The sequence below is a fragment of the Salmo salar genome, chromosome 07, assembly GCF_965601325.2.
Source record: "Salmo salar chromosome 07, fSalSal1, whole genome shotgun sequence".
In the NCBI taxonomy this organism is placed as follows: Eukaryota; Metazoa; Chordata; class Actinopteri; order Salmoniformes; family Salmonidae; genus Salmo; species Salmo salar.
Genome location: NC_138297.1, coordinates 27,822,571 through 27,841,525, shown reverse-complemented (window position 1 = coordinate 27,841,525; position 18,955 = coordinate 27,822,571). Strand labels below are relative to the sequence as shown.

Below are 18,955 nucleotides of genomic sequence, written 5' to 3'. Positions count from 1 at the left end.
CTTCCTGACTTGTAGTGAGCTTCCATGAGACTTTGGCCTGCTGAGGGTCAATATAATCACAAGTCTCTGTGGCGCAATTGGTTAGCGCCTTAGGCCGTTAGGTTAAAGGTTGGTGATTTGAGCCCACCCAGAGATGCTATCTTTCCATTTATAGTGATGTGGAAAGACCTTCCTGGATTTACAGTAAGCTTGCTTTTGACCTGCTTTGTTTCCTATTGTCACATGTGATTGGTGTGTTGTTGAACATGAAAGATGACAAGTTCCTATACCTGCTGCTATACTATACCTAAATGGCTGTCAATGGTCTCTGATATTATGTTACTCAATAGCTTGATCATTCTGTGGTCTCCATGGAACATATCATTTATTCATATTAATCCGGCAAGTATGACAATGTAAATGATGTCAATCTGGCATGAAAACCCTTAGCATTTAAATGTATTTCGCTTGAAGGACAATGTTGGTCCAGTATGTGTGTGTTTGTGTGAATATGTGTGCCTATACGCCATGAAAGTGACACGCCATTACATCATTCTTCCAGGGTCAGTCCCCTAATTATTTTGAATGGGCTTGGCGATCATATATTACATTCGTGAAAACGCAGTTGTTTAAGATATATATTTATCAAATTATATTTGTGATTGTGGCTGAATTTACTCCTGCCAGATGCCTTTTTATATAATGTTGCGCTGACGAACATTGTGCTACATTTTTGCCCTTTTAAGGCCATTCAAAAAGCTAACAAACGTTAGAAAACTACAGGGCTACTTCCTTGAAAATTTTGCGGCACATTCGATGCACGTTGACACAACCATTGGAACAAAGTGTTGTTGTTTCGTAAACTCCATGTACTGTTGGATGAGAACACGGATGGCCAGCGATCAAGTGTCAGGGTCAGATACACAGCAAGTCTCTGTGGCGCAATTGGTTAGCGCGTTAGACTGTTAATCTAAAGGTTGGTGGTTCGAGCCCACCCAGGGACGAGAGTTTTCAGTTTGTTGTGCTCCATGATGCGGATGTGACATCCTGGACCTGTAATGAGATTCCCTGTTACTTTGTCCTGCTGAGGGTCAATGCCAACACAAGCCTCTCTAGTGCAATCAGTTAGTGTGTTTGACAATCTATCTAAAGATTGGTGCTTCGACACCACCCATGGATGACATTTTTCAGATTGTAGCGATGTGAAACTTCCTGACTTGTAGTGAGCTTCCATGAGACTTTGGCCTGCTGAGGGTCAATATAATCACAAGTCTCTGTGGCGCAATTGGTTAGCGCCTTAGGCCGTTAGTTTAAAGGTTGGTGATTTCAGCCCACCCAGAGATGTTATCTTTCCATTTATAGTGATGTGGAAAGACCTTCCTGGATTTACAGTAAGCTCGCTTTTGACCTGCTTTGTTTCCTATTGTCACATGTGATTGGTGTGTTGTTGAACATGAAAGATGACAAGTTCCTATACCTGCTGCTATACTATACCTAAATGGCTGTCAATGGTCTCTGATATTATGTTACTCAATAGCTTGATCATTCTGTGGTCTCCATGGAACATATCATTTATTCATATTAATCCGGCAAGTATGACAATGTAAATGATGTCAATCTGGCATGAAAACCCTTAGCATTTAAATGTATTTCGCTTGAAGGACAATGTTGGTCCAGTATGTGTGTGTTTGTGTGAATATGTGTACCTATACGACATGAAAGTGACTCGCCATTACATCATTCTTCCAGGGTCAGTCCCCTAATTATTTTGAATGGACTTGGCGATCATATATTACATTTGTGAAAACGCAGTTGTTTAAGATATATATTTATCAAATTATATTTGTGATTGTGGCTGAATTTACTCCTGCCAGATGCCTTTTTATATAATGTTGCGCTGACGAACATTGTGCTACATTTTTGCCCTTTTAAGGCCATTCAAAAAGCTAACAAACGTTAGAAAACTACAGGGCTACTTCCTTGAAAATGTTGCGGCACTTTCGATGCACGTTGACACAACCATTGGAACAAAGTGTTGTTGTTTCGTAAACTCCATGTACTGTTGGATGAGAACACGGATGGCCAGCGATCAAGTGTCAGGGTCAGATACACAACAAGTCTCTGTGGTGCAATTGGTTAGCGCGTTAGACTGTTAATCTAAAGGTTGGTGGTTCGAGCCCACCCAGGGACGAGAGTTTTCAGTTTGTTGTGCTCCATGATGCGGATGTGACATCCTGTAATGAGATTCCCTGTTATTTTGTGCTGCTGAGGGTCAATGCCAACACAAGCATCTCTAGTGCAATCAGTTAGTGTGTTTCACAATCTATCTAAAGATTGGTGCTTCGACACCACCCATGGATGACATTTTTCAGATTGTAGCGATGTGAAACTTCCTGACTTGTAGTGAGCTTCCATGAGACTTTGGCCTGCTGAGGGTCAATATAATCACAAGTCACTGTGGCGCAATTGGTTAGCGCCTTAGGCCGTTAGTTTAAAGATTGGTGATTTCAGCCCACCCAGAGATGCTATCTTTCCATTTATAGTGATGTGGAAAGACCTTCCTGGATTTACAGTAAGCTCGCTTTTGACCTGCTTTGTTTCCTATTGTCACATGTGATTGGTGTGTTGTTGAACATGAAAGATGACAAGTTCCTATACCTGCTGCTATACTATACCTAAATGGCTGTCAATGGTCTCTGATATTCTGTTACTCAATAGCTTGATCATTCTGTGGTCTCCATGGAACATATCATTTATTCATATTAATCCGGCAAGTATGACAATGTAAATGATGTCAATCTGGCATGAAAACCCTTAGCATTTAAATGTATTTCGCTTGAAGGACAATGTTGGTCCAGTATGTGTGTGTTTGTGTGAATATGTGTGCCTATACGCCATGAAAGTGACTCGCCATTACATCATTCTTCCAGGGTCAGTCCCCTAATTATTTTGAATGGGCTTGGCGATCATATATTACATTCGTGAAAACGCAGTTGTTTAAGATATATATTTATCAAATTATATTTGTGATTGTGGCTGAATTTACTCCTGCCAGATGCCTTTTTATATAATGTTGCGCTGACGAACATTGTGCTACATTTTTGCCCTTTTAAGGCCATTCAAAAAGCTAACAAACGTTAGAAAACTACAGGGCTACTTCCTTGAAAATTTTGCGGCACTTTCGATGCACGTTGACACAACCATTGGAACAAAGTGTTGTTGTTTCGTAAACTCCATGTACAGTTGGATGAGATCACGGATGGCCAGCGATCAAGTGTCAGGGTCAGATACACAACAAGTCTCTGTGGCGCAATTGGTTAGCGCGTTAGACTGTTAATCTAAAGGTTGGTGGTTCGAGCCCACCCATGGATGAGAGTTTTCAGTTTGTTGTGCTCCATGATGCGGATGTGACATCCTGTAATGAGATTCCCTGTTATTTTGTGCTGCTGAGGGTCAATGCCAACACAAGCATCTCTAGTGCAATCAGTTAGTGTGTTTGACAATCTATCTAAAGATTGGTGCATCGACACCACCCACTGATGACATTTTCCAGATTGCAGCGATGTGAAACTTCCTGACTTGTAGTTAGCTTCCATGAGACTTTGGCCTGCTGAGGGTCAATATAACCACAAGTCTCTGTGGCGCAATTGGTTAGCGCCTTACGCCGTTAGTTTAAAGGTTGGTGATTTGAGCCCACCCAGAGATGCTTTCTTTCCATTTATAGTGATGTGGAAAGACCTTCCTGGATTTACAGTAAGCTCGCTTTTGACCTGCTTTGTTTCCTATTGTCACATGTGATTGGTGTGTTGTTGAACATGAAAGATGACAAGTTCCTATACCTGCTGCTATACTATACCTAAATGGCTGTCAATGGTCTCTGATATTATGTTACTCAATAGCTTGATCATTCTGTGGTCTCCATGGAACATATCATTTATTCATATTAATCCGGCAAGTATGACAATGTAAATGATGTCAATCTGGCATGAAAACCCTTAGCATTTAAATGTATTTCGCTTGAAGGACAATGTTGGTCCAGTATGTGTGTGTTTGTGTGAATATGTGTGCCTATACGCCATGAAAGTGACTCGCCATTACATCATTCTTCCAGGGTCAGTCCCCTAATTATTTTGAATGGGCTTGGCGATCATATATTACATTTGTGAAAACGCAGTTGTTTAAGATATATATTTATCAAATTATATTTGTGATTGTGGCTGAATTTACTCCTGCCAGATGCCTTTTTATATAATGTTGCGCTGACGAACATTGTGCTACATTTTTGCCCTTTTAAGGCCATTCAAAAAGCTAACAAACGTTAGAAAACTACAGGGCTACTTCCTTGAAAATTTTGCGGCACTTTCGATGCACGTTGACACAACCATTGGAACAAAGTGTTGTTGTTTCGTAAACTCCATGTACTGTTGGATGAGAACACGGATGGCCAGCGATCAAGTGTCAGGGTCAGATACACAGCAAGTCTCTGTGGGGCAATTGGTTAGCGCGTTAGACTGTTAATCTAAAGGTTGGTGGTTCGAGCCCACCCAGGGACGAGAGTTTTCAGTTTGTTGTGCTCCATGATGCGGATGTGACATCCTGGACCTGTAATGAGATTCCCTGTTACTTTGTCCTGCTGAGGGTCAATGCCAACACAAGCCTCTCTAGTGCAATCAGTTAGTGTGTTTGACAATCTATCTAAAGATTGGTGCTTCGACACCACCCATGGATGACATTTTTCAGATTGTAGCGATGTGAAACTTCCTGACTTGTAGTGAGCTTCCATGAGACTTTGGCCTGCTGAGGGTCAATATATTCACAAGTCTCTGTGGCGCAATTGGTTAGCGCCTTAGGCCGTTAGTTTAAAGGTTGGTGATTTCAGCCCACCCAGAGATGCTATCTTTCCATTTATAGTGATGTGGAAAGACCTTCCTGGATTTACAGTAAGCTCGCTTTTGACCTGCTTTGTTTCCTATTGTCACATGTGATTGGTGTGTTGTTGAACATGAAAGATGACAAGTTCCTATACCTGCTGCTATACTATACCTAAATGGCTGTCAATGGTCTCTGATATTATGTTACTCAATAGCTTGATCATTCTGTGGTCTCCATGGAACATATCATTTATTCATATTAATCCGGCAAGTATGACAATGTAAATGATGTCAATCTGGCATGAAAACCCTTAGCATTTAAATGTATTTCGCTTGAAGGACAATGTTGGTCCAGTATGTGTGTGTTTGTGTGAATATGTGTGCCTATACGCCATGAAAGTGACTCGCCATTACATCATTCTTCCAGGGTCAGTCCCCTAATTATTTTGAATGGGCTTGGCGATCATATATTACATTTGTGAAAACGCAGTTGTTTAAGATATATATTTATCAAATTATATTTGTGATTGTGGCTGAATTTACTCCTGCCAGATGCCTTTTTATATAATGTTGCGCTGACGAACATTGTGCTACATTTTTGCCCTTTTAAGGCCATTCAAAAAGCTAACAAACGTTAGAAAACTACAGGGCTACTTCCTTGAAAATTTTGCGGCACTTTCGATGCACGTTGACACAACCATTGGAACAAAGTGTTGTTGTTTCATAAACTCCATGTACTGTTGGATGAGAACACGGATGGCCAGCGATCAAGTGTCAGGGTCAGATAGACAGCAAGTCTCTGTGGGGCAATTGGTTAGCGCGTTAGACTGTTAATCTAAAGGTTGGTGGTTCGAGCCCACCCAGGGACGAGAGTTTTCAGTTTGTTGTGCTCCATGATGCGGATGTGACATCCTGGACCTGTAATGAGATTCCCTGTTACTTTGTCCTGCTGAGGGTCAATGCCAACACAAGCCTCTCTAGTGCAATCAGTTAGTGTGTTTGACAATCTATCTAAAGATTGGTGCTTCGACACCACCCATGGATGACATTTTTCAGATTGTAGCGATGTGAAACTTCCTGACTTGTAGTGAGCTTCCATGAGACTTTGGCCTGCTGAGGGTCAATATATTCACAAGTCTCTGTGGCGCAATTGGTTAGCGCCTTAGGCCGTTAGTTTAAAGGTTGGTGATTTCAGCCCACCCAGAGATGCTATCTTTCCATTTATAGTGATGTGGAAAGACCTTCCTGGATTTACAGTAAGCTCGCTTTTGACCTGCTTTGTTTCCTATTGTCACATGTGATTGGTGTGTTGTTGAACATGAAAGATGACAAGTTCCTATACCTGCTGCTATACTATACCTAAATGGCTGTCAATGGTCTCTGATATTATGTTACTCAATAGCTTGATCATTCTGTGGTCTCCATGGAACATATCATTTATTCATATTAATCCGGCAAGTATGACAATGTAAATGATGTCAATCTGGCATGAAAACCCTTAGCATTTAAATGTATTTCGCTTGAAGGACAATGTTGGTCCAGTATGTGTGTGTTTGTGTGAATATGTGTGCCTATACGCCATGAAAGTGACTCGCCATTACATCATTCTTCCAGGGTCAGTCCCCTAATTATTTTGAATGGGCTTGGCGATCATATATTACATTTGTGAAAACGCAGTTGTTTAAGATATATATTTATCAAATTATATTTGTGATTGTGGCTGAATTTACTCCTGCCAGATGCCTTTTTATATAATGTTGCGCTGACGAACATTGTGCTACATTTTTGCCCTTTTAAGGCCATTCAAAAAGCTAACAAACGTTAGAAAACTACAGGGCTACTTCCTTGAAAATTTTGCGGCACTTTCGATGCACGTTGACACAACCATTGGAACAAAGTGTTGTTGTTTCGTAAACTCCATGTACTGTTGGATGAGAACACGGATGGCCAGCGATCAAGTGTCAGGGTCAGATACACAGCAAGTCTCTGTGGCGCAATTGGTTAGCGCGTTAGACTGTTAATCTAAAGGTTGGTGGTTCGAGCCCACCCAGGGACGAGAGTTTTCAGTTTTTTGTGCTCCATGATGCGGATGTGACATCCTGGACCTGTAATGAGATTCCCTGTTACTTTGTCCTGCTGAGGGTCAATGCCAACACAAGCCTCTCTAGTGCAATCAGTTAGTGTGTTTGACAATCTATCTAAAGATTGGTGCTTCGACACCACCCATGGATGACATTTTTCAGATTGTAGCGATGTGAAACTTCCTGACTTGTAGTGAGCTTCCATGAGACTTTGGCCTGCTGAGGGTCAATATAATCACAAGTCTCTGTGGCGCAATTGGTTAGCGCCTTAGGCCGTTAGTTTAAAGGTTGGTGATTTCAGCCCACCCAGAGATGCTATCTTTCCATTTATAGTGATGTGGAAAGACCTTCCTGGATTTACAGTAAGCTCGCTTTTGACCTGCTTTGTTTCCTATTGTCACATGTGATTGGTGTGTTGTTGAACATGAAAGATGACAAGTTCCTATACCTGCTGCTATACTATACCTAAATGGCTGTCAATGGTCTCTGATATTATGTTACTCAATAGCTTGATCATTCTGTGGTCTCCATGGAACATATCATTTATTCATATTAATCCGGCAAGTATGACAATGTAAATGATGTCAATCTGGCATGAAAACCCTTAGCATTTAAATGTATTTCGCTTGAAGGACAATGTTGGTCCAGTATGTGTGTGTTTGTGTGAATATGTGTGCCTATACGCCATGAAAGTGACTCGCCATTACATCATTCTTCCAGGGTCAGTCCCCTAATTATTTTGAATGGGCTTGGCGATCATATATTACATTTGTGAAAACGCAGTTGTTTAAGATATATATTTATCAAATTATATTTGTGATTGTGGCTGAATTTACTCCTGCCAGATGCCTTTTTATATAATGTTGCGCTGACGAACATTGTGCTACATTTTTGCCCTTTTAAGGCCATTCAAAAAGCTAACAAACGTTAGAAAACTACAGGGCTACTTCCTTGAAAATTTTGCGGCACTTTCGATGCACGTTGACACAACCATTGGAACAAAGTGTTGTTGTTTCGTAAACTCCATGTACTGTTGGATGAGAACACGGATGGCCAGCGATCAAGTGTCAGGGTCAGATACACAACAAGTCTCTGTGGCGCAATTGGTTAGCGCGTTAGACTGTTAATCTAAAGGTTGGTGGTTCGAGCCCACCCAGGGACGAGAGTTTTCAGTTTGTTGTGCTCCATGATGCGGATGTGACATCCTGGACCTGTAATGAGATTCCCTGTTACTTTGTCCTGCTGAGGGTCAATGCCAACACAAGCCTCTCTAGTGCAATCAGTTAGTGTGTTTGACAATCTATCTAAAGATTGGTGCTTCGACACCACCCATGGATGACATTTTTCAGATTGTAGCGATGTGAAACTTCCTGACTTGTAGTGAGCTTCCATGAGACTTTGGCCTGCTGAGGGTCAATATAATCACAAGTCTCTGTGGCGCAATTGGTTAGCGCCTTAGGCCGTTAGTTTAAAGGTTGGTGATTTCAGCCCACCCAGAGATGCTATCTTTCCATTTATAGTGATGTGGAAAGACCTTCCTGGATTTACAGTAAGCTCGCTTTTGACCTGCTTTGTTTCCTATTGTCACATGTGATTGGTGTGTTGTTGAACATGAAAGATGACAAGTTCCTATACCTGCTGCTATACTATACCTAAATGGCTGTCAATGGTCTCTGATATTATGTTACTCAATAGCTTGATCATTCTGTGGTCTCCATGGAACATATCATTTATTCATATTAATCCGGCAAGTATGACAATGTAAATGATGTCAATCTGGCATGAAAACCCTTAGCATTTAAATGTATTTCGCTTGAAGGACAATGTTGGTCCAGTATGTGTGTGTCTGTGTGAATATGTGTGCCTATACGCCATGAAAGTGACTCGCCATTACATCATTCTTCCAGGGTCAGTCCCCTAATTATTTTGAATGGGCTTGGCGATCATATATTACATTTGTGAAAACGCAGTTGTTTAAGATATATATTTATCAAATTATATTTGTGATTGTGGCTGAATTTACTCCTGCCAGATGCCTTTTTATATAATGTTGCGCTGACGAACATTGTGCTACATTTTTGCCCTTTTAAGGCCATTCAAAAAGCTAACAAACGTTAGAAAACTACAGGGCTACTTCCTTGAAAATGTTGCGGCACTTTCGATGCACGTTGACACAACCATTGGAACAAAGTGTTGTTGTTTCGTAAACTCCATGTACTGTTGGATGAGAACACGGATGGCCAGCGATCAAGTGTCAGGGTCAGATACACAACAAGTCTCTGTGGCGCAATTGGTTAGCGCGTTAGACTGTTAATCTAAAGGTTGGTGGTTCGAGCCCACCCAGGGACGAGAGTTTTCAGTTTGTTGTGCTCCATGATGCGGATGTGACATCCTGGACCTGTAATGAGATTCCCTGTTACTTTGTCCTGCTGAGGGTCAATGCCAACACAAGCCTCTCTAGTGCAATCAGTTAGTGTGTTTGACAATCTATCTAAAGATTGGTGCTTCGACACCACCCATGGATGACATTTTTCAGATTGTAGCGATGTGAAACTTCCTGACTTGTAGTGAGCTTCCATGAGACTTTGGCCTGCTGAGGGTCAATATAATCACAAGTCTCTGTGGCGCAATTGGTTAGCGCCTTAGGCCGTTAGTTTAAAGATTGGTGATTTCAGCCCACCCAGAGATGCTATCTTTCCATTTATAGTGATGTGGAAAGACCTTCCTGGATTTACAGTAAGCTCGCTTTTGACCTGCTTTGTTTCCTATTGTCACATGTGATTGGTGTGTTGTTGAACATGAAAGATGACAAGTTCCTATACCTGCTGCTATACTATACCTAAATGGCTGTCAATGGTCTCTGATATTATGTTACTCAATAGCTTGATCATTCTGTGTTCTCCATGGAACATATCATTTATTCATATTAATCCGGCAAGTATGACAATGTAAATGATGTCAATCTGGCATGAAAACCCTTAGCATTTAAATGTATTTCGCTTGAAGGACAATGTTGGTCCAGTATGTGTGTGTTTGTGTGAATATGTGTGCCTATACGCCATGAAAGTGACTCGCCATTACATCATTCTTCCAGGGTCAGTCCCCTAATTATTTTGAATGGGCTTGGCGATCATATATTACATTCGTGAAAACGCAGTTGTTTAAGATATATATTTATCAAATTATATTTGTGATTGTGGCTGAATTTACTCCTGCCAGATGCCTTTTTATATAATGTTGCGCTGACGAACATTGTGCTACATTTTTGCCCTTTTAAGGCCATTCAAAAAGCTAACAAACGTTAGAAAACTACAGGGCTACTTCCTTGAAAATTTTGCGGCACTTTCGATGCACGTTGACACAACCATTGGAACAAAGTGTTGTTGTTTCGTAAACTCCATGTACAGTTGGATGAGATCACGGATGGCCAGCGATCAAGTGTCATGGTCAGATACACAACAAGTCTCTGTGGCGCAATTGGTTAGCGCGTTAGACTGTTAATCTAAAGGTTGGTGGTTCGAGCCCACCCAGGGACGAGAGTTTTCAGTTTGTTGTGCTCCATGATGCAGATGTGACATCCTGTAATGAGATTCCCTGTTATTTTGTGCTGCTGAGGGTCAATGCCAACACAAGCATCTCTAGTGCAATCAGTTAGTGTGTTTCACAATCTATCTAAAGATTGGTGCTTCGACACCACCCATGGATGACATTTTTCAGATTGTAGCGATGTGAAACTTCCTGACTTGTAGTGAGCTTCCATGAGACTTTGGCCTGCTGAGGGTCAATATAATCACAAGTCTCTGTGGCGCAATTGGTTAGCGCCTTAGGCCGTTAGTTTAAAGATTGGTGATTTCAGCCCACCCAGAGATGCTATCTTTCCATTTATAGTGATGTGGAAAGACCTTCCTGGATTTACAGTAAGCTCGCTTTTGACCTGCTTTGTTTCCTATTGTCACATGTGATTGGTGTGTTGTTGAACATGAAAGATGACAAGTTCCTATACCTGCTGCTATACTATACCTAAATGGCTGTCAATGGTCTCTGATATTATGTTACTCAATAGCTTGATCATTCTGTGGTCTCCATGGAACATATCATTTATTCATATTAATCCGGCAAGTATGACAATGTAAATGATGTCAATCTGGCATGAAAACCCTTAGCATTTAAATGTATTTCGCTTGAAGGACAATGTTGGTCCAGTATGTGTGTGTTTGTGTGAATATGTGTGCCTATACGCCATGAAAGTGACTCGCCATTACATCATTCTTCCAGGGTCAGTCCCCTAATTATTTTGAATGGGCTTGGCGATCATATATTACATTTGTGAAAACGCAGTTGTTTAAGATATATATTTATCAAATTATATTTGTGATTGTGGCTGAATTTACTCCTGCCAGATGCCTTTTTATATAATGTTGCGCTGACGAACATTGTGCTACATTTTTGCCCTTTTAAGGCCATTCAAAAAGCTAACAAACGTTAGAAAACTACAGGGCGACTTCCTTGAAAATTTTGCGGCACTTTCGATGCACGTTGACACAACCATTGGAACAAAGTGTTGTTGTTTCGTAAACTCCATGTACAGTTGGATGAGATCACGGATGGCCAGCGATCAAGTGTCAGGGTCAGATACACAACAAGTCTCTGTGGCGCAATTGGTTAGCGCGTTAGACTGTTAATCTAAAGGTTGGTGGTTCGAGCCCACCCAGGGACGAGAGTTTTCACTTTGTTGTGCTCCATGATGCGGATGTGACATCCTGTAATGAGATTCCCTGTTATTTTGTGCTGCTGAGGGTCAATGCCAACACAAGCATCTCTAGTGCAATCAGTTAGTGTGTTTCACAATCTATCTAAAGATTGGTGCTTCGACACCACCCATGGATGACATTTTTCAGATTGTAGCGATGTGAAACTTCCTGACTTGTAGTGAGCTTCCATGAGACTTTGGCCTGCTGAGGGTCAATATAATCACAACTCTCTGTGGCGCAATTGGTTAGCCCCTTAGGCCGTTAGTTTAAAGGTTGGTGATTTCAGCCCACCCAGAGATGCTATCTTTCCATTTATAGTGATATGGTAAGACCTTCCTGGATTTACAGTAAGCTTGCTTTTGACCTGCTTTGTTTCCTATTGTCACATGTGATTGGTGTGTTGTTGAACATGAAAGATGACAAGTTCCTATACCTGCTGCTATACTATACCTAAATGGCTGTCAATGGTCTCTGATATTATGTTACTCAATAGCTTGATCATTCTGTGGTCTCCATGGAACATATCATTTATTCATATTAATCCGGCAAGTATGACAATGTAAATTATGTCAATCTGGCATGAAAACCCTTAGCATTTAAATGTATTTCGCTTGAAGGACAATGTTGGTCCAGTATGTGTGTGTTTGTGTGAATATGTGTGCCTATACGCCATGAAAGTGACTCGCCATTACATCATTCTTCCAGGGTCAGTCCCCTAATTATTTTGAATGGGCTTGGCGATCATATATTACATTTGTGAAAACGCAGTTGTTTAAGATATATATTTATCAAATTATATTTGTGATTGTGGCTGAATTTACTCCTGCCAGATGCCTTTTTATATAATGTTGCGCTGACGAACATTGTGCTACATTTTTGCCCTTTTAAGGCCATTCAAAAAGCTAACAAACGTTAGAAAACTACAGGGCGACTTCCTTGAAAATTTTGCGGCACTTTCGATGCACGTTGACACAACCATTGGAACAAAGTGTTGTTGTTTCGTAAACTCCATGTACAGTTGGATGAGATCACGGATGGCCAGCGATCAATTGTCAGGGTCAGACACACAACAAGTCGCTGTGGTGCAATTGGTTAGCGCGTTAGTCTGTTAATCTAAAGGTTGGTGGTTCGAGCCCACCCAGGGACGAGAGTTCTCAGTTTGTTGTGCTCCATGATGTGGATGTGACATCCTGGACCTGTAATGAGATTCCCTGTTACTTTGTCCTGCTGGGGGTCAATGCCAACACAAGCCTCTCTAGTGCAATCAGTTAGTGTGTTTGACAATCTATCTAAAGATTGGTGCTTCGACACCACCCATGGATGACATTTTTCAGATTGAAGCGATGTGAAACTTCCTGACTTGTAGTGAGCTTCCATGAGACTTTGGCCTGCTGAGGGTCAATATAATCACAAGTCTCTGTGGCGCAATTGGTTAGCGCCTTATGCCGTTAGTTTAAAGGTTGGTGATTTGAGCATTCCCAGAGATGCTATCTTTCCATTTATAGTGATGTGGAAAGACCTTCCTGGATTTACAGTAAGCTCGCTTTTGACCTGCTTTGTTTCCTATTGTCACATGTGATTGGTGTGTTGTTGAACATGAAAGATGACAAGTTCCTATACCTGCTGCTATACTATACCTAAATGGCTGTCAATGGTCTCTGATATTATGTAACTCAATAGCTTGATCATTCTGTGGTCTCATTTACATTTTACATTTAAGTCATTTAGCAGACGCTCTTATCCAGAGCGACTTACAAATTGGTGCCTTCACCTTATAATATCCAGTGGAACAACCACTTTACAATAGTGCATCGAAATCTTTAAGGGGGGGTTAGAAGGATTACTTTATCCTATCCCAGGTATTCCTTAAAGAGGTGGGGTTTCAGGTGACTCCGGAAGGTGGTGATTGACTCCGCTGTCCTGGCGTCGTGAGGGAGCTTGTTCCACCATTGGTGTGCCAGAGCAGCGAACAGTTTTGACTGGGCTGAGCGGGAACTGTGCTTCCTCAGAGGTAGGGAGGCGAGCAGGCCAGAGGTGGATGAACGCAGTGCCCTTGTTTGGGTGTAGGGCCTGATCAGAGCCTGAAGGTACGGAGGTGCCGTTCCCCTCACAGCTCCATAGGCAAGCACCATGGTCTTGTAGCGGATGCGAGCTTCGACTGGAAGCCAGTGGAGAGAGCGGAGGAGTGGGGTGACGTGAGAGAACTTGGGAAGGTTGAACACCAGACGGGCTGCGGCGTTCTGGATGAGTTGTAGGGGTTTAATGGCACAGGCAGGGAGCCCAGCCAACAACGAGTTGCAGTAATCAAGACGGGAGATGACAAGTGCCTGGATTAGGACCTGCGCCGCTTCCTGTGTGAGGCAGGGTCGTACTCTGCGAATGTTGTAGAGCATGAACCTACATGATCGGGTCACCGCCTTGATGTTAGTGGAGAACGACAGGGTGTTGTCCAGGGTCACGCCGAGGCTCTTAGCACTCTGGGAGGAGGACACAAGGGAGTTGTCAACCGTGATGGCGAGATCATGGAACGGGCAGTCCTTCCCCGGGAGGAAGAGCAGCTCCGTCTTGCCGAGGTTCAGCTTGAGGTGGTGATCCGTCATCCACACTGATATGTCTGCCAGACATGCAGAGATGCGATTCGCCACCTGGTTGTCAGAAGGGGGAAAGGAGAAGATTAATTGTGTGTCATCTGCATAGCAATGATATGAGAGACCATGTGAGGATATGACAGAGCCAAGTGACTTGGTGTATAGCGAGAATAGGAGAGGGCCTAGAACAGAGCCCTCACCAGTGCCCTCACCAGTGGTGAGAGCACGTGGTGCGGAGACAGATTCTCGCCACGCCACCTGGTAGGAGCGACCTGTCAGGTAGGACGCAATCCAAGCGTTGGCCACGCCGGAGATGCCCAGCTCGGAGAGGGTGGAGAGGAGGATCTGATGGTTCACAGTATCAAAGGCAGCAGATAGGTCTAGAAGGATGAGAGCAGAGAAGAGAGAGTTAGCTTTAGCAGTGCGGAGAGCCTCCGTGACACAGAGAAGAGCAGTCTCAGTTGAATGCCCAGTCTTGAAACCAGACTGATTAGGATCAAGAAGGTCATTCTGAGAGAGATAGCAAGAGAGCTGGCCAAGGACGGCACGTTCAAGAGTTTTGGAGAGAAAGGAAAGAAGGGATACTGGTCTGTAGTTGTTGACATCGGAGGGATCGAGTGTAGGTTTTTTCAGAAGGGGTGCAACTCTCGCTCTCTTGAAGACGGAAGGGACGTAGCCAGCGGTCAAGGATGAGTTGATGAGCGAGGTGAGGTAGGGGAGAAGGTCTCCGGAAATGGTCTGGAGAAGAGAGGAGGGGATAGGGTCAAGTGGGCAGGTTGTTGGGCGGCCAGCCGTCACAAGACGCGAGATTTCATCTGGAGAGAGAGGGGAGAAAGAGGTCAAAGCACAGGGTAGGGCAGTGTGAGCAGGACCAGCGGTGTCGTTTGACTTAGCAAACGAGGATCGGATGTCGTCAACCTTCTTTTCAAAATGGTTGACGAAGTCATCCGCAGAGAGGGAGGAGGGGGGGGGGAGGGGGAGGAGGATTCAGGAGGGAGGAGAAGGTAGCAAAGAGCTTCCTAGGGTTAGAGGCAGATGCTTGGAGTTTAGAGTGGTAGAAAGTGGCTTTAGCAGCAGAGACAGAAGAGGAAAATGTAGAGAGGAGGGAGTGAAAGGATGCCAGGTCCGCAGGGAGGCGAGTTTTCCTCCATTTCCGCTCGGCTGCCCGGAGCCCTGTTCTGTGAGCTCGCAGTGAGTCGTCGAGCCACGGAGCAGGAGGGGAGGACCGAGCCGGCCTGGAGGATAGGGGACAGAGGAAATCAAAGGATGCAGAGAGGGAGGAGAGGAGGGTTGAGGAGGCAGAATCAGGAGATAGGTTGGAGAAGGTTTGAGCAGAGGGAAGAGATGATAGGATGGAAGAGGAGAGAGTAGCGGGAGAGAGAGAGCGAAGGTTGGGACGGCGCAATACCATCCGAGTAGGGGCAGAGTGAGAAGTGTTGGATGAGAGCGAGAGGGAAAAGGATACAAGGTAGTGGTCGGAGACTTGGAGGGGAGTTGCAATGAGATTAGTGGAAGAACAGCATCTAGTAAAGATGAGGTCAAGCGTATTGCCTGCCTTGTGAGTAGGGGGGGAAGGTGAGAGGGTGAGGTCAAAAGAGGAGAGGAGTGGAAAGAAGGAGGCAGAGAGGAATGAGTCAAAGGTAGACGTGGGGAGGTTAAAGTCACCCAGAACTGTGAGAGGTGAGCCATCCTCAGGAAAGGAACTTATCAAGGCGTCAAGCTCATTGATGAACTCTCCAAGGGAACCTGGAGGGCGATAAATGATAAGGATGTTAAGCTTGAAAGGGCTGGTAACTGTGACAGCATGGAATTCAAATGAGGAGATAGACAGATGGGTCAGGGGAGAAAGAGAGAATGTCCACTTGGGAGAGATGAGGATTCCAGTGCCACCACCCCGCTGGCTCGATGCTCTAGGGGTATGCGAGAACACGTAGGCAGACGAGGAGAGAGCAGTAGGAGTAGCAGTGTTATCTGTGGTAATCCATGTTTCTGTCAGCGCCAGGAAGTCTAGGGACTGGAGGGTAGCATAGGCTGAGATGAACTCAGCCTTGTTGGCCGCAGACCGGCAGTTCCAGAGGCTGCCGGAGACCTGGAACTCCACGTGGGTCGTGCGCGTTGGGACCACCAGGTTAGAGTGGCAGCGGCCACGCGGTGTGGAGCGTTTGTATGGCCTGTGCAGAGGGGAGAGAACAGGGATAGACAGACACATAGTAGACAAGCTACAGAAGAGGCTACGCTAATGCAAAGGAGATTGGAATGACAAGTGGACTACACGTCTCGAATGTTCAGAAAGTTAAGCTTACGTTGCAAAAATCTTATTGACTAAAATGACGAAAAATGATACAGTACTGCTGGCTGGTGGAGTAGGCTAGCTAGCAGTGGCTGCGTTGTTGACTTTGAATGTGTAGCTGGCAAGGTAACCTCGATAGTTTCAGTACTACACCTTGTCATGAAACAAAGCAACTTTGTAGCTAGCTAGCTAACATAACACTAATCAAGACGTTCCTTGTAATGTATTTAGTTTCTACAATGCTGCTCGTCGGTAATAGTTGGCTGGGTTAGGAAAAATGGTGTCGCGGGGGACGGAAATAGCTGGCTAGCTAACCTCGATGGCTGGCTAGCTGACCTCGGTAATTACTAAACTACACAATTATCAAGCTATGACAAAGACAACTAAGTAGCTAGCTAGCTAACACTGCACTAGTCAAATCGTTCCGTTGTAAAGTATTAGTATCTACAGCGCTGCTAGTCGGTAACGGTTGGCTAGCTAGCAGTGGGTTAATGATGACTAGGTGTGTTGACTAAGTCTGGCGCCACGTCGTGGCTGGCTAGCTCACCTCAACAATTACTCAAACTACACAATTATCTTAGATACAGAGACAGCAAAGACAACTATGTAGCTGGCTAACTAACACTAACACCACACTAATCAAGTCGTTACGTTGTAATGTAATCGTTTCTACAGTGCTGCTAGTCGGTAGAAGTTGGCTAGCTAGCAGTGATGACTACGTTAGGAGGACTACGTTAGGAGGACGAAGATAGCTAGCCTCGATATTTACTCTAATTACTCTAAACTACACAATTATCTTTGATACAAAGACGGCTATGTAGCTAGCTAAGAAGAATTGCTCAGATCAAACAAATCAAGCCGTTGTAATGTAGTGAAGTGTAATATTACCTGTGGAGCGAAGCGTAGTGCGACTGCTCGCTCCAAACCGGAAGTTGTTTCCATGGAACATATCATTTATTCATATTAATACGGCAAGTATGACAATGGAAATGATGTCAATCTGGCATGAAAACCCTTAGCATTTAAATGTATTTCGCTTGAAGGACAATGTTGGTCCAGTATGTGTGTGTTTGTGTGAATATGTGTGCCTATACGCCATGAAAGTGACTCGCCATTACATCATTCTTCCAGGGTCAGTCCCCTAATTATTTTGAATGGGCTTGGCGATCATATATTACATTCGTGAAAACGCAGTTGTTTAAGATATATATTTATCAAATTATATTTGTGATTGTGGCTGAATTTACTCCTGCCAGATGCCTTTTTATATAATGTTGCGCTGACGAACATTGTGCTACATTTTTGCCCTTTTAAGACCATTCAAAAAGCTAACAAACGTTAGAAAACTACAGGGCTACTTCCTTGAAAATTTTGCGGCACTTTCGATGCACGTTGACACAACCATTGGAACAAAGTGTTGTTGTTTCGTAAACTCCATGTACAGTTGGATGAGATCACGGATGGCCAGCGATCAAGTGTCAGGGTCAGACACACAACAAGTCTCTGTGGCGCAATTGGTTAGCGCGTTAGACTGTTAATCAAAAGGTTGGTGGTTTGAGAACACCCAGGGACGAGAGTTTTCAGTTTGTTGTGCTCCATGATGCGGATGTGACATCCTGGACCTGTAATGAGATTCCCTGTTACTTTGTCCTGCTGAGGGTCAATGCCAACACAAGCCTCTCTAGTGCAATCAGTTAGTGTGTTTGACAATCTATCTAAAGATTGGTGCTTCGACACCAGCCATGGATGACTTTTTTCAGATTGTAGCGATGTGAAACTTCCTGACTTGTAGTGAGCTTCCATGAGACTTTGGCTTGCTGAGGGTCAATATAATCACAAGTCTCTGTGGCGCAATTGGTTAGCGCCTTAGGCCGTTAGTTTAAAGGTTGATGATTTTAGCCCACCCAGAGATGCTATCTTTCCATTTATAGTGATGTGGAAAGACCTTCCTGGATTTACAGTAAGCTCGCTTTTGACCTGCTTTGTTTCCTATTGTCACATGTGATTGGTGTGTTGTTGAACATGAAAGATGACAAGTTCCTATACCTGCTGCTATACTATACCTAAATGGCTGTAAATGGTCTCTGATATTATGTTACTCAATAGCTTGATCATTCTGTGGTCTCCATGGAACATATCATTTATTCATATTAATCCGGCAAGTATGACAATGTAAATGATGTCAATCTGGCATGAAAACCCTTAGCATTTAAATGTATTTCGCTTGAAGGACAATGTTGGTCCAGTATGTGTGTGTTTTTGTGAATATGTGTGCCTATACGCAATGAAAGTGACTCGCCATTACATCATTCTTCCAGGGTCAGTCCCCTAATTATTTTCAATGGGCTTGGCGATCATATATTACATTCGTTTAAACGCAGTTGTTTAAGATATA

The 18,955-nt window shown here is 43.3% G+C and overlaps 7 non-coding genes across 7 annotated transcripts; all 7 read left to right on the top strand.

The window, feature by feature from the left end:
- Positions 1 to 909: 909 nt before the first annotated feature.
- trnan-guu (transfer RNA asparagine (anticodon GUU)) lies at positions 910 to 983 on the top strand. Its single transcript has one exon. It is a non-coding gene; the product is annotated as a tRNA-Asn (tRNA).
- A 1,113-nt stretch (positions 984 to 2,096) lies between these two features.
- On the top strand, positions 2,097 to 2,170 carry trnan-guu (transfer RNA asparagine (anticodon GUU)). Its single transcript has one exon. It is a non-coding gene; the product is annotated as a tRNA-Asn (tRNA).
- Positions 2,171 to 6,832: 4,662 nt separating this feature from the next.
- Positions 6,833 to 6,906, top strand: trnan-guu (transfer RNA asparagine (anticodon GUU)). Its single transcript has one exon. It is a non-coding gene; the product is annotated as a tRNA-Asn (tRNA).
- Positions 6,907 to 8,019: 1,113 nt separating this feature from the next.
- trnan-guu (transfer RNA asparagine (anticodon GUU)) lies at positions 8,020 to 8,093 on the top strand. The gene has a single exon. It is a non-coding gene; the product is annotated as a tRNA-Asn (tRNA).
- Positions 8,094 to 9,206: 1,113 nt separating this feature from the next.
- trnan-guu (transfer RNA asparagine (anticodon GUU)) lies at positions 9,207 to 9,280 on the top strand. The gene has a single exon. It is a non-coding gene; the product is annotated as a tRNA-Asn (tRNA).
- A 1,113-nt stretch (positions 9,281 to 10,393) lies between these two features.
- Positions 10,394 to 10,467, top strand: trnan-guu (transfer RNA asparagine (anticodon GUU)). Its single transcript has one exon. It is a non-coding gene; the product is annotated as a tRNA-Asn (tRNA).
- A 1,107-nt stretch (positions 10,468 to 11,574) lies between these two features.
- On the top strand, positions 11,575 to 11,648 carry trnan-guu (transfer RNA asparagine (anticodon GUU)). The gene has a single exon. It is a non-coding gene; the product is annotated as a tRNA-Asn (tRNA).
- Positions 11,649 to 18,955: the final 7,307 nt, after the last annotated feature.